Here is a 13,225-nt window from a genome sequence, read left to right on the forward strand (position 1 = left end):
AAATAAAATCCCGACTTCGAGTCGGGATTCAGGATCCCGACTTGAAGTCGGGATTTTGTTTCCCGACTTGGGAAATTCTGCCTATTTTGGCTAATATTTAATGACGAGTCGCGATTTGAAATCGCGACTCGTCATGTTTTTGTTATATATTTAAAAATAATTATGATAAAATAATTTTTTTTATAATAAAAAAATAATTAACTCATTTCTTTCCTAAGTTGGGTTGCGTATTGGACTAAACTATTGATTTACTTATTTGCCCGTGCCTCCGTTATGGCTTGTCGATTGTCAAATCAGTCCTGTATATTCATTTATCACCCATTTTCACCTCATCTTCAGTCTCCTTGGCCGAGTTCCCACTGCCATTTTCAGCATTTTTCATATCTCCAAGGGATTGCAATTCGATTTCTGTCCGACGAGAGAACAAGCACAAAGATCGGCCGGTATTTAAGGTTTTCCTCTTCGGTTGGTGAGTAATTGATTGAGTATTTAGACTGCATAAGTATGGCTGCTCCACGAACCCTGTTTGAACAAAGCTTGATTTCTACAAAAATAATCTCAATCCGATGTGCCTAACAATAGTTTGAGTGGCTTTATCCACTACAATGCAGTTGAGACATTGAATGCGTATTGAAACTGTGATTCCGCTGAGGTTGGGTGTTGTCCTGAGCAGCTAGTTTATTACATGTTACCGTTCAATCAAAGTCTGCTTCAATTACTAAAGATATAGCTCATTGTTCGTAAAACCACCCTTATTCATGTATTGATCATGTATGGAATGGAATATTAGCCTTCTAGAACTGCTTGTGTTTATAATTTAGGACGATTATCTCTCTGTGTTCCATAATTACCAATAACCAGTTCACCCGTCACTCTCGATCTGGGCTAACCATTCTCGTTTCATGCTATGCATATACCATTCGTCCATTATATCAAACTGGTATGAACCACTTGCATAAGAACGTGCAAGCATTTTGAACACGATAATTGTAACTTCGCAATCGTGTGATACATTAATTTTATGTCCAGATATCTATGGACGCAACCTTGTGGGCTGAAGGAAATGTTATCACTTCCAATTCAACATCCAGAGTGTACTCACGCCAAAGTTGTGCTTTCTCTGATGGTGGAATGCTGCGTGTTTACAGGTGTGGGAAGGAGGTCGAGGTTAGAACATCCTGGACCAGCAACAACACCGGTAAATGGTTTCGGGGGTGTTTGGGTCCTGCGGTCAATTTTAAGTCAATTTGTATAATTTGGTCGGAATGAAATAGTGTTTGCCTTTCATACTCATGCAGTTGTAGAAATTGGTATCGTAGCGGAAGCATAAAGTTGTAGAAGAGATCAACGAAGGTTCTTGAAGGAACGCAAGAAAATCTGTAAGTATTTCACTCTGTTTCTTTCTGTCAAGTTACAATGAAGAAGAAGACTGTGTCTTCTTTATAGGCTGACTACAACTAACTTTAACTAAAACGCACTAACTGTTAATAAAGGCGTGAAAGCGCCTAATCAAAGGAGAAAAGAAATGCGACAACAGTAACTGATAAAAGCGCGAAGCTTAGAAAAAACGCATCAATAAAAACGCCTTCTTCATAGCACGATTAAGAACCATCTTCATCCTCTTAGCTCTGTTTTGCTGACGCTTCTTCCATCTACAGCTGCAGCTCTCTTCTTTTACACTCCCCCCTCAAGCTAAATTTATCAAAATATTCACTAAGTTCAGCTTGGAGATTAATGACATGAATTCTGAGCCAGGTAAAATCTTGGTGAAGATGTCAGCTGGTTGATCCTTGGAGGCAATATGTGCAGGTGCTATAAATCCTTCCTTGTACCTGTCACGCACTATATGACAGTCTATTTCGATGTGTTTAGTCCTTTCATGGAATACAGGATTTGCTGTTATATACAATGCGGCTTGATTATCACAATAGAAGGGAATAAGTAAAGGAACCTCGATCCTTAAATCGTTTAGCAGGCTATGAATCCATATAAGTTCACAGGTGATAGATCCCATACTTCTATATTCAGCCTCGGCCGTAGATCTTGCAACAGTAGTTTGCTTTTTTGTCTTCCATGAAATTAGGCTCCCTCCTAGAAATATACAATATCCAGTTAGAGATCTCCTAGTTTCCTTGCAGGTGGCCCAATCCGCATCACAAAATGCTTCTAAATTGAAGTTGTCTTCAGAGTTAAAAAACAGTCTTCTATGCATTGTTCCCTTCAAGTATTTAACAAGGTGCAATGCTGCATTCCAATGATCCTCACATGGTTGCTGCATAAACTGACTTAGTTGTGGGTAGCATGGCAAATATCAAGCCTGGTAAAGACTAGATACAACAATCTACCCAATAGTCTTCTATAGGAGTCTGGCCTGTCAAGCTGTTTCCCTGCACCTGCCTTTAGCTTTAATCCTGCTGGTAATGGTGTGTTTGTAGCTTTACATTTTGTAAGTCCAGTATCAGCAACAATTTCTTTTATGTATTTGCATTCAGTAATGATCATTCCAGCACCATTCCTGCCAATTTCCAAACCAAGGAAGAATCTGGTTTTTCCCAGATTCTTTATAGTAAAGACCTCATGTAATTTTACCTTAAAATCAGTAATGGTTTTCTCACATGGTCCTGCAAGCAACACATCATCCACATATACCAAAAGACAAAAGATACCAGTATTTGTGACAATGGTGAACAAGCAATGATCAATTTTAGATTGAACAAAACCAATCTTTTCTAATTGCTTTGTAAATTCCAAATCCATTGTCTAGATGCTTGCTTTAGGCCATAAAGGGATCTTTTCAGTTTACAAACATGTCCCTTTGGAACTTCATATCCCTCAGGAGGATGCATGTATATTTCTTCTATGAATCCATGCAAAAATGCATTGTTTGTGTCAAGTTGATGCAGAAACCAATGTCTTTTACATATAACAGCTAATAGGATTCTAATGGTGCCAGCTTTGGCTACAGGAGAGAAACTATCAATATAGTCTATGCCTTCAATTTGGTTATATCCTTTGGCTACTAATCTAGCTTTGTATCTGTCTATACTACCATCAGGTTTAACTTTCAGTTTGTACACCCATTTGCTTCCTATAGCCCTTTTTCCTTTAGGTAATTCAGTAATGTCCCAAGTGTTGTTATTTTCTAAGGCCTCTATTTCTGTCTGCATAGCTTCTATCCATTGTCTTTTCTTAATGGCATCATCATAAGTCTTAGGTTCCTGTGGCAAGTTATTAGTGGCATACATGCATGTGTTCATGTCATTAATAAGCTTAACAGAGAGGATGTCATTCTGATCTTTGCTAAAGGAACAGGTTTAGTGATCTGCCTATTTGATCTCCTTATGCCAAGGTTTTCAGAGTTTTGTTTTGGTTCTATATTATCAGAAGTATTACCTTCTATGTCATTTACTATTGGTTCTAAGGTTTCATTTTCTTCTTCAAAATAACTAGTATCAAATTCAGAATTCAGTATAGATTCATGACAGGATATAGGATCACTTTGTTTATCAGCAAAAGGAAAAATGTCCTCTTTAAAAATCACATCCCTAGAGACAATAATAATTTTTCTGTTTGCATCATATATCTTGTAACCCTTTTGATTAGGGGCATATCCCAAGAAGATCCCTTTTATAGCTCTTGTGTCAAACTTCAGTTTATGAGGTAAAATATTAGTGACAAAGCATAAACACCCAAATGTTCTAAGGTTAGTGAATTGACAGATTTGTGCATTAACAACTCATAAGGGGTTTTCCAATTTAATACAGGTGTTGGTATTCTATTGATGATATAAGTAGAAGTTAACAAAGCTTCAGTCCAAAACATCTTAGGCATATTGGCTTGGAACATTAAAGATCTTGCAACTTGTAATAAATATTTATGTTTTCTTTCAACAATGTCATTTTGTTGTGGTGTGTAAGTGCAAGTGGTTTGGTGTATTTTACCTTCTTCCTTAAAAAAACTTTGACATTGTTCACTTAAAAATTTTGATCTATTGTCAGTTCTAATCTTTTTAATCCTCTTATCAAATTGAGTCCAAGTCATTTTATGGAATTCTTTTACCAGGTTAAAAGTTTGGGATTTCTGTTGCATAAGGTATGTCCAAGTGCATCTACTATGGTCATCCACAATAGTTAACATGTGACTACAATTAGAGATAGAGTATTCATTATAGGACCCCCATATATCAACATGTATAAGATCAAAACATGCATCACTTTTAGTATTGCTAGAAGAGAAGGGAAGTCTCTGTTGTTTTGCCTGTGGGCATACATCACAGAAGGTTTTGTAAGCTCTATTCTTGTCAATTAAACCTGTATGAATCAATACATCATGGGATAAATGGCCTAATCTTTATGCCATATTTCTAGTTGAACAACAGATATAGTGAGGCTTGCATTTCTGAATTTACATAGTATGTCATCTATAAACCTTTTGTGAAATGACTCAGTTTTGAGGACATAAAGTTTCCCTATTAAGCATGCTATGCCAATAACCTCCTTAGTCTTGTGGTCCTGCATAATACAATGAAATTTTGAGAATTCAAAGGTTATTGAGGTACAACTACATAATCTACTTACAGATATAAATTGAATTCTAAGCCTGGAACATGCAATACATTTTCAAGTGTTAGTTTGTCATTCAATTTAATATTTCCTGTGAATTTGACCTTGTGTTCAGTACCATCTGCTAACCTTATATGAGAATTCTGTGTATAAGTTTTAGCATGATCAAACATAGAGTTATCATTGCATAAATGGGCAGTGGTTCCACTATCAATAATCCATAGGTTAGAATTTTCAGGTTTAGAGGAATCATATTCAAAACACTTACCAGAGAAGCCATAGTTTTCAGCATGTGTACCTGCAGAATTCTGTGACCTCATACCTTCAACCAGTCTGTGGAATTCTGATCTTATGAGTTATGTGACAGACTTATCATCCATAGTGCTATTGACCTTTTCATCTCCTGTGTTGAGAGCTGTTGCAATTTTGTTTCCAGCAGCTATGTTGGCTTTTTTTTTTTATCCAAGAATGGTTTGTACCATTCTGAATATCCAATAATTTCGAAGCACCCCTCCTTTAGATATCCAGACTTCCCACAATGTTTACATATCAAGGATTTCTTATCAGCAGCAACCTTTCTCTTCTGAAAGTTTCTTGAAAAATTCGGTTTATTGTAAGCTTGGATGGCCATGTTCAGCAACCTTTCTCTTCTGAAAGTTTCTTGAAAATCCAGTTTATTGTAAGCTTGCATGGCCATGTTTGATGTGGTGTATGTCTGTATAGAATTCGTCTCCTTTTGTTTTTCAACATTAAGAACCATAGAGTAGGCCTTATTGTTGTCCGGTAGAGGGTCCATCGCCAAAATTTGGTTTCTGATATGCTCATACTTCTCATTCAACCCCATAAGGAATTGACTGAGTTGATCATTTCCTTTGATTTCTGTATTGTGCTTTACTGCCCCACACGTACATCCACATGTGCATTTTGCCGTTCGTGTAACACACTCCAAATCGTCCCACAGCTTCTTTGATTTTGAGAAATAGGCCGATACACTCATGGAACCTTGTGAAGTTGAAATAAGTTCTTTCTTGAGTCGAAATTCCATAGGGCCATTGTTTTGGCCGAATCTATTTTCTAGTTTTGTCCACAATTCTCTGGAACTGGTTGTGTACATGAAGCTCTCTGCTACTTCTCTTGTCATGGAGTTTAAAATCCATGATGCAACCATGGAATCAGTTCTTATCCATTGTTCAAAGTCCTTTTCATTGCTTTCTGGTTTCTTTATGTCTCCATTGATGAAACCCAGTTTCATCTTCGCCTTCAATCCCAATTTTATTGAGCGGCTCCAAGAAAGAAAGCTTGATCCATCCAGCAACGTAGTCACCAGGCTTAAGCTTGGATTATCTCTTGGTTGCAACTTTAAAAATTCTGGAATCTCAGCCATTGTTGTTCTGTATACGTTTCTTGAATTCAAGAAGATTTGGTTATGGAGGTTCTTTGTGAAACGGATCAGAGACCATCAAAAGATGGCTTTGATACCATTTAGAAATTGGTATCGTAGCGGAAGCATAAAGTTGTAGAAGAGATCAACGAAGGTTCTTGAAGGAACGCAAGAAAATCTGTAAGTATTTCACTCTGTTTCTTTCTGTCAAGTTACAATGAAGAAGAAGAATGTGTCTTCTTTATAGGCTGACTACAACTAACTTTAACTAAAATGCACTAACTGTTAATAAAGGCGTGAACGCGCCTAATCAAAGGAGAAAATAAATGCGACAACAGTAACTGATAAAAGCGCGAAGCTTAGAAAAAACGCATCAATAAAAACGCCTTCTTCATAGCACGATTAAGAACCATCTTCATCCTCTTAGCTCGTTTTGCTGAAGCTTCTTCCATCTACAGCTGCAGCTCTCTTCTTTTATAGCAGCCTCTGTTACGACATAATATTATTTCAATGTGGGTATTGGACTGGCTCATAAATGTTATATTTCCTTTTGAAGGGCTCGTATTGTGGCTCTTTCGAGTGGGTAGACCTGCCAATGTGTCGCGGGCTAAGTAGGTAATTTTGAGACTTCTTAAACGCATTAACCAGTACGAAGAAGTTGTTCAACGTGCCACAAAACGCGGTGCACAATTAGAAGATTCAAAACACAGGTTCGATCGATTTCTACGTCTCGCGTTGCTCAGGTGGGTAGGTTCTATGTTTTTATTTGTTTTGTCTAGTGACACTACAAGAAAATAGACTTTTAGCTACCAAAGCATTTGCTACAAGAAAAATGGCGTAGTAATTGACCGTTATTAACTACGAAAATATATCTGCAGCAAAAATATAGTGTAAAACAATATCGTTTAGTTTTTTAACTATGAATGAAGGCTGTCACAAAAAGGCCGTCATATATAAGTTGTAAAACAATACAAAACGACGTCATTGTGACAAGTTTTAAAAATCTTTTGCTACAAATTTTACCTAATTATAGCCAATAAAATTGGCTCCAAAATTATTTTTTCTTTCCCTCCAATATTTTAAATGGATTAATTATTATTTTTATTTTTATTTTAAAAAAATCTAAAGTGAGAACACTTAGGGCCCGTTTGGTTGTGTTTTCATTTTCATTTTCAGTTTCCAACATTTGGAAATGGGTAAAAATGCTTTATTGGTTTTTGTGCGAAAACTGAGAATATGTTTGAATTAGTTGTTTCCAAATGTAGGTATATAGGTGTGAGAATGTTGAATATAGGTATATGTACTTTTGATGTGACATAAATTAGTTATGAGGGTTGGCCTAATTGATTGAATATTTATCTCCTTTTTTATTCATATTTAGTTAATTTAACTAATTATACATTGTGAATTTTCTTTTATGTCATTGATCACTTTAATTGAATTATGTATAATTATACGATAAATATAATTCAATATTTATGTGGATTAATTTGAATAAGAGAATCTAGTAACAAGGAATTTCCAGTCTCCGTAGGCATAGGCCAAAATGACATATTCCTCATATTACCTAATATATATGTACAAATATATTCTTATATATTGTGAATGCTAAACAAAAATGTGAAGAATATACTTTATTTAAATAAGTAAGGCCTAAATTAAATAAATAATTTAATATGACCAAAACATCAACAATATAATTCTATTTATATTATTTTAAATTCTGAATATTATTTCATCAATTTGAACAGAAAAATAAAGAGTAAATTAATTATCATGAATAATAAACTAAATAATTATTTAAAATAAATTAAAATAATTAAGTAGTCATGAAAGAATAGACCACTTTCATCGGTGCAAATAAATTCCAAAATAAAGATAAAAAACAAAAGAATCAATTGAACAAAAAACAAATCAACAATTGTAACAACAAGTATTTATCAAAATGCATTCTTTAGAAGTCTAAATACATTTAAAAAAAAAGATTACAAGCGAAAAGAAAAATTATAATAATAAAAAAATAAAAAGCAAAAATATTTGGAATACAAAATAGATAGAAATGTATAAGTAAACAATAACTATTATTTTATTTTTTTATACAAAATTAACAAAATATATAAAAAATAGAATGCATGTAAAAGTAGAAGATGTATATTATTATAATAAAATATATTTTTTATAAATAGAAAAAAGACGTGAAAAGTAATATATAAATCATCAATTTAACAATAGAAGATGCATGTAAAAGATAAACAAATTTTATTATTAGACAGAAATATATGAGTAAGAGATAGAGATTAACAAAAAACAAAAGAATCAATTGAACAAAAAACAAATCAACAATTGTAACAACAAGTATTTATCAAAATGCATTCTTTAGAAGTCTAAATACATTTAAAAAAAAAGATTACAAGCGAAAAGAAAAATTATAATAATAAAAAAATAAATTAAGCAAAAATTTGGAATACAAAATAGATAGAAATGTATAAGTAAACAGCAACTATTATTTTATTTTTTTATACCAAATTAACAAAATATATAAAAAATAGAATGCATGTAAAAGTAGAAGATGTATATTATTATAATAAAATATATTTTTTATAAATAGAAAAAAGACGTTAAAAGTAATATATTAAATATATAAATCATTAATTTAACAATAGAAGATGCATGTAAAAGATAAACAAATTTTATTATTAGACAGAAATATATGAGTAAGAGATAGAGATTAACATAACTTGGCCTTGTTATATTATTAATTCAATTTTGTACATAATTTTATGTTTTAAATGTATAATTATAAAGAAGTTGAGAAGATGGCGACACTGGTCCAGGAGGTGGCGTGCGGTGGCGGAGGAGTATCCTCAAGACATGATGAATGGATAAAAAAACAACAATTAATTAATACGTTTGAGATAACTAGACATTGCATGTAAATGAGAGAGGAGAATAGCAATTATCAAGACTATTACGTGCAAAAGAAGGGTCTTTCATAAATAAGGCATCAAGGGCTTACATAAAAATCATCCTTCAAATTAACAATAACTTTACAATCATTTTCCACTAGTAGGGGGTTCCTCCGGCGGCGCCGCTTTGGACGAGCTTTCACCATCGTCTTTTGGCACCTTTGGGACGTTTAAGTCCGTGCCATCTTCGTCGTCCGAGCTCGACGATGCATCCATGCAAATAGGATAAAAAATGACAGTAATCCGACCCACTAATATACCTACTTAAGCTGATTTCTAACCCTAAAGGTTAGTCTATTTCCCCCTTCTTTCTACTGCGCCGCTGACCTCGGTTCTCGTCCTCATCGAAGAGCTCTCACAGCTCTTCCCACTTTGGTTCGTACGCATTCTGGTAGCATCGAGCCAATCGATTCTCCTATTCATTAGCATTCAACAATTATTTCAATTTTTATTATTAAAGAAAAAAGAAATTTGCAATATCAAAACATAACAAAACATACCCGGCAAATGGCTTGCCACACAGCGTCGTCCGCCGTTAATCTCCGTTCGTTGTGATTCCATGTAACGCCTGGGTGATTTCCCACCCATTGGAACGTATAAAAACAATCTCGCTGTTGGTTAACCCTTGTATAGGCTCACGCGTAAGTTAAATCGCGTGCGGAACTCCTTATTCACGTCGAATAAGGTGGAATGGATGGCTTGCATGTTGTGGTGGTTTGGGCGAAAGATACCGAGCCTTTTGCAGTAGATGAGAGATTGGACGAATAGGTCCTCCATCTCCCTTATCCATCGTTCACGATAAAAAACGACGGACTGAAATATATAACCGCTTACAACCATGTTTATATTTTTATGAATAAGAAGAAAAAATTCAAATCCACGTATTGTGAAATAGGAAATTCACAGAATGTTACAACTCAATCCACTCCACTAAGCAGTGACTAATGCCTCAATCCACTAGTAAAATTGGTTTACCAAGTGATTGAATATTATCGAAAAATGATGCTAAACCAAGCTAAACCAGCAGTAGATAGCAGAAAGCAGAAAGCAGTAGATAACAAAAATGATGTAAAGATATTATGGATGAAGAAGGTAAAGTGAGGTGGTGCGTAGATTGGATTTATAGGCAAAGTAAATTGGAAGGTTGCATGGGAATTGTACTAAATAATAGGGACATAGTAGTAATATTGATGCAAAATACATCATTAGGAAAAACAACTTTGCTGCAAATTCTTGGATAATTCATTGCTTCCTTCCACAAGCAAGCTTATTTGACATTTGATTTGATGTATATAAAATTTATATAAAATTAAATTTTTTTAATAATGAATATCATTTTTACATTTACATATTTTAATATAAACAATACATTTGACTTATTTTGATATTTTTATACCGTATTGAATATATATAAAAAGTGATCTATATTTAATAAAATATCATAATTTAAATCGGGTCAAATTCAATAAAAAAATTTGATACATATTAAAAATATCGAACTAAAATATCGATTATGTATTCCTTATTTAATTTTAACGAATTTTTTCATTTTGATATTGGTATATCCATATTATAATAAAACAGCACTTTAATTCGCTAAAATTAATTAAGGAATACATAATCGATATTTTAGTTCGATATTTTTAATATGTATCGAAATTTTTTATTGAATTTGACCCGATTTAAATTATGATATTTTATTAAATATAGATCACTTTTTATATATATTCAATACGGTATAAAAATATCAAAAATAAAGAATAAGTCAAATGTATTGTTTGTATTCAAATATATAAATGTAAAAATGATATTCATTATTAAAAAAATTTAATTTTATATAAATTTTATATACATCAAATCAAATGTCAAATAAGCTTGCTTGTGGAAGAAAGCAATGACTTATCCAAGAATTTGCAGCAAAGTTGTTTTTCCTAATGATGTATTTTGCATCAATATTACTACTATGTCCCTATTATTTAGTACAATTCCCATGCAACCTTCCAATTTATTTTGCCTATAAATCCAATCCACGCACCACCTCACTTTACCTTCTTCATCCATAATATCTTTACATCATTTTTGCTATCTACTGCTTTCTGCTTTCTGCTATCTACTGCTGGTTTAGCTTGGTTTAGCATCATTTTTCGATAATATTCAATCACTTGGTAAACCAATTTTACTAGTGGATTGAGGCATTAGTCACTGCTTAGTGGAGTGGATTGAGTTGTAACATTCTGTGAATTTCCTATTTCACAATACGTGGATTTGAATTTTTTCTTCTTATTCATAAAAATATAAACATGGTTGTAAGTGGTTATATATTTCAGTCCGTCGTTTTTTATCGTGAACGATGGATAAGGGAGATGGAGGACCTATTCGTCCAATCTCTCATCTACTGCAAAAGGCTCGGTATCTTTCGCCCAAACCACCACAACATGCAAGCCATCCATTCCACCTTATTCGACGTGAATAAGGAGTTCCGCACGCGATTTAACTTACGCGTGAGCCTATACAAGGGTTAACCAACAGCGAGATTGTTTTTATACGTTCCAATGGCTGGGAAATCACCCAGACGTTACATGGAATCACAACGAACGGAGATTAACGGCGGACGACGCTGTGTGGCAAGCCATTTGCCGGGTATGTTTCGTTATGTTTTGATATTGCAAATTTCTTTTTTCTTTAACAATAAAAATTGAAATAATTGTTGAATGCTAATGAATAGGAGAATCGATTGGCTCGATGCTACCAGAATGCGTACGAACCAAAGTGGGAAGAGCTGTGAGAGCTCTTCGATGAGGACGAGAACCGAGGTCAGCGGCGCAGTAGAAAGAAGGGGGAAATAGACTAACCTTTAGGGTTAGAAATCAGCTTAAGTAGGTATATTAGTGGGTCGGATATTGGGTATCGGGTATGGGCCGGGTAAAGTTGAAGTGGGTCATGCCAGGTGGGTGGGACTTGTGGGCTCTGCCTTTAGTGGGTCGCGGTCATTGGGCCATAATTATCAACAAAATAGGTATGTGGAGAAGAGAAGATGTACTTAACACGATTTCATCTTGTTAAATAGCTTAATCAAACCCACTATAATTCTCTCGTTCCTTGTTCTCTCCAAAAATGTGGCTAGATAGCTACTACTACCAAACGTCAGATGTTCCACAACTCCAAGTGGACTAAGGAGGATAGATAGGAAGGAATATAATGCAACTCTAGTATATAATGTAATGAGAGGGCATCGGAATCTGGCATACCTTGACATAGTTGTTTCTCACGTCTTTATCATTCTCCTCGATCATAACCATATACTTACTCTCATCCCATCCAAATCCATTCTTTGACATCATACCAACAATAGAAGAATATTGTCTCTTGAATTTTTGATGTAATATGTGGTTTAACTCTAAGATCACAATTTGGAATGGCACACAGTATAAAATTTTCAGTTAGGCGAGATAATCAATGAAAAATCCATTATCGCATTTCCATCCACTAGCCACCAACGATCTCAATTCATGATCAACACTTCCTCTTCACGGATCGTCTAAGTATGCCTAGTGAATGTCTTATCCTTAGATGCTCAATGATGACATTGTCGACTGGTCCCCTCGTCATCCGAAGGATTCATGTCCGACTCCATACTTGGGCAAGTGTTCATATATAATTGACTTGCATTAGAGGTAAATCTATAAGAGCTTAGCCTGCATTAAAAAAGATGATAAGTGCAGTAAACGCCCGTACCATGTATTATTGCAAAAGGGATTTTGAGGAGAAGAAAATAAACTGTACACACATGAAATATTTAAAAAAAGAAACTAAAAAAATGTAACTTACAAAAATGGATCTATGGATTAATCGTTTATAAACAAGGATTCTTGAACTTATAAAACGTAATAGCACAAGCAATGTAATTGAGGCATGTAACAAACACTTGAGTACAAATACTCAACGCATGTTTAACAAAACAAAGTAGTCCAATACAATAACTAAACGCTCTTCAACAAGTTCAAATTGAACGCTCTTTTGAAACAACAGCACCATTCGAGGGATGGGTCAGGGGACAAACAAGACACGAGCTGGTCATGCATGGTGCAGCCATTCCCGATAATAGATGAAGCTAATTTGTCTCTCCATTGGGACCATGAGTTGCTAGTATCAATACTAGTACTATATTCAATACTCGAGTCCATTGCATAATCAAGTTGTTCCGGAATCTCTAGTTCTAAAGGATCATTTGGCATCTCCGATCGAATAAAATTGTGGAGAGTGAAACAAGCCAAAATAGTCCTATTTTAGATCTTGATTGGATAAAAAGACAGACT

Source organism: Sesamum indicum, linkage group LG15 (genome assembly GCF_000512975.1).
Source record: "Sesamum indicum cultivar Zhongzhi No. 13 linkage group LG15, S_indicum_v1.0, whole genome shotgun sequence".
In the NCBI taxonomy this organism is placed as follows: Eukaryota; Viridiplantae; Streptophyta; class Magnoliopsida; order Lamiales; family Pedaliaceae; genus Sesamum; species Sesamum indicum.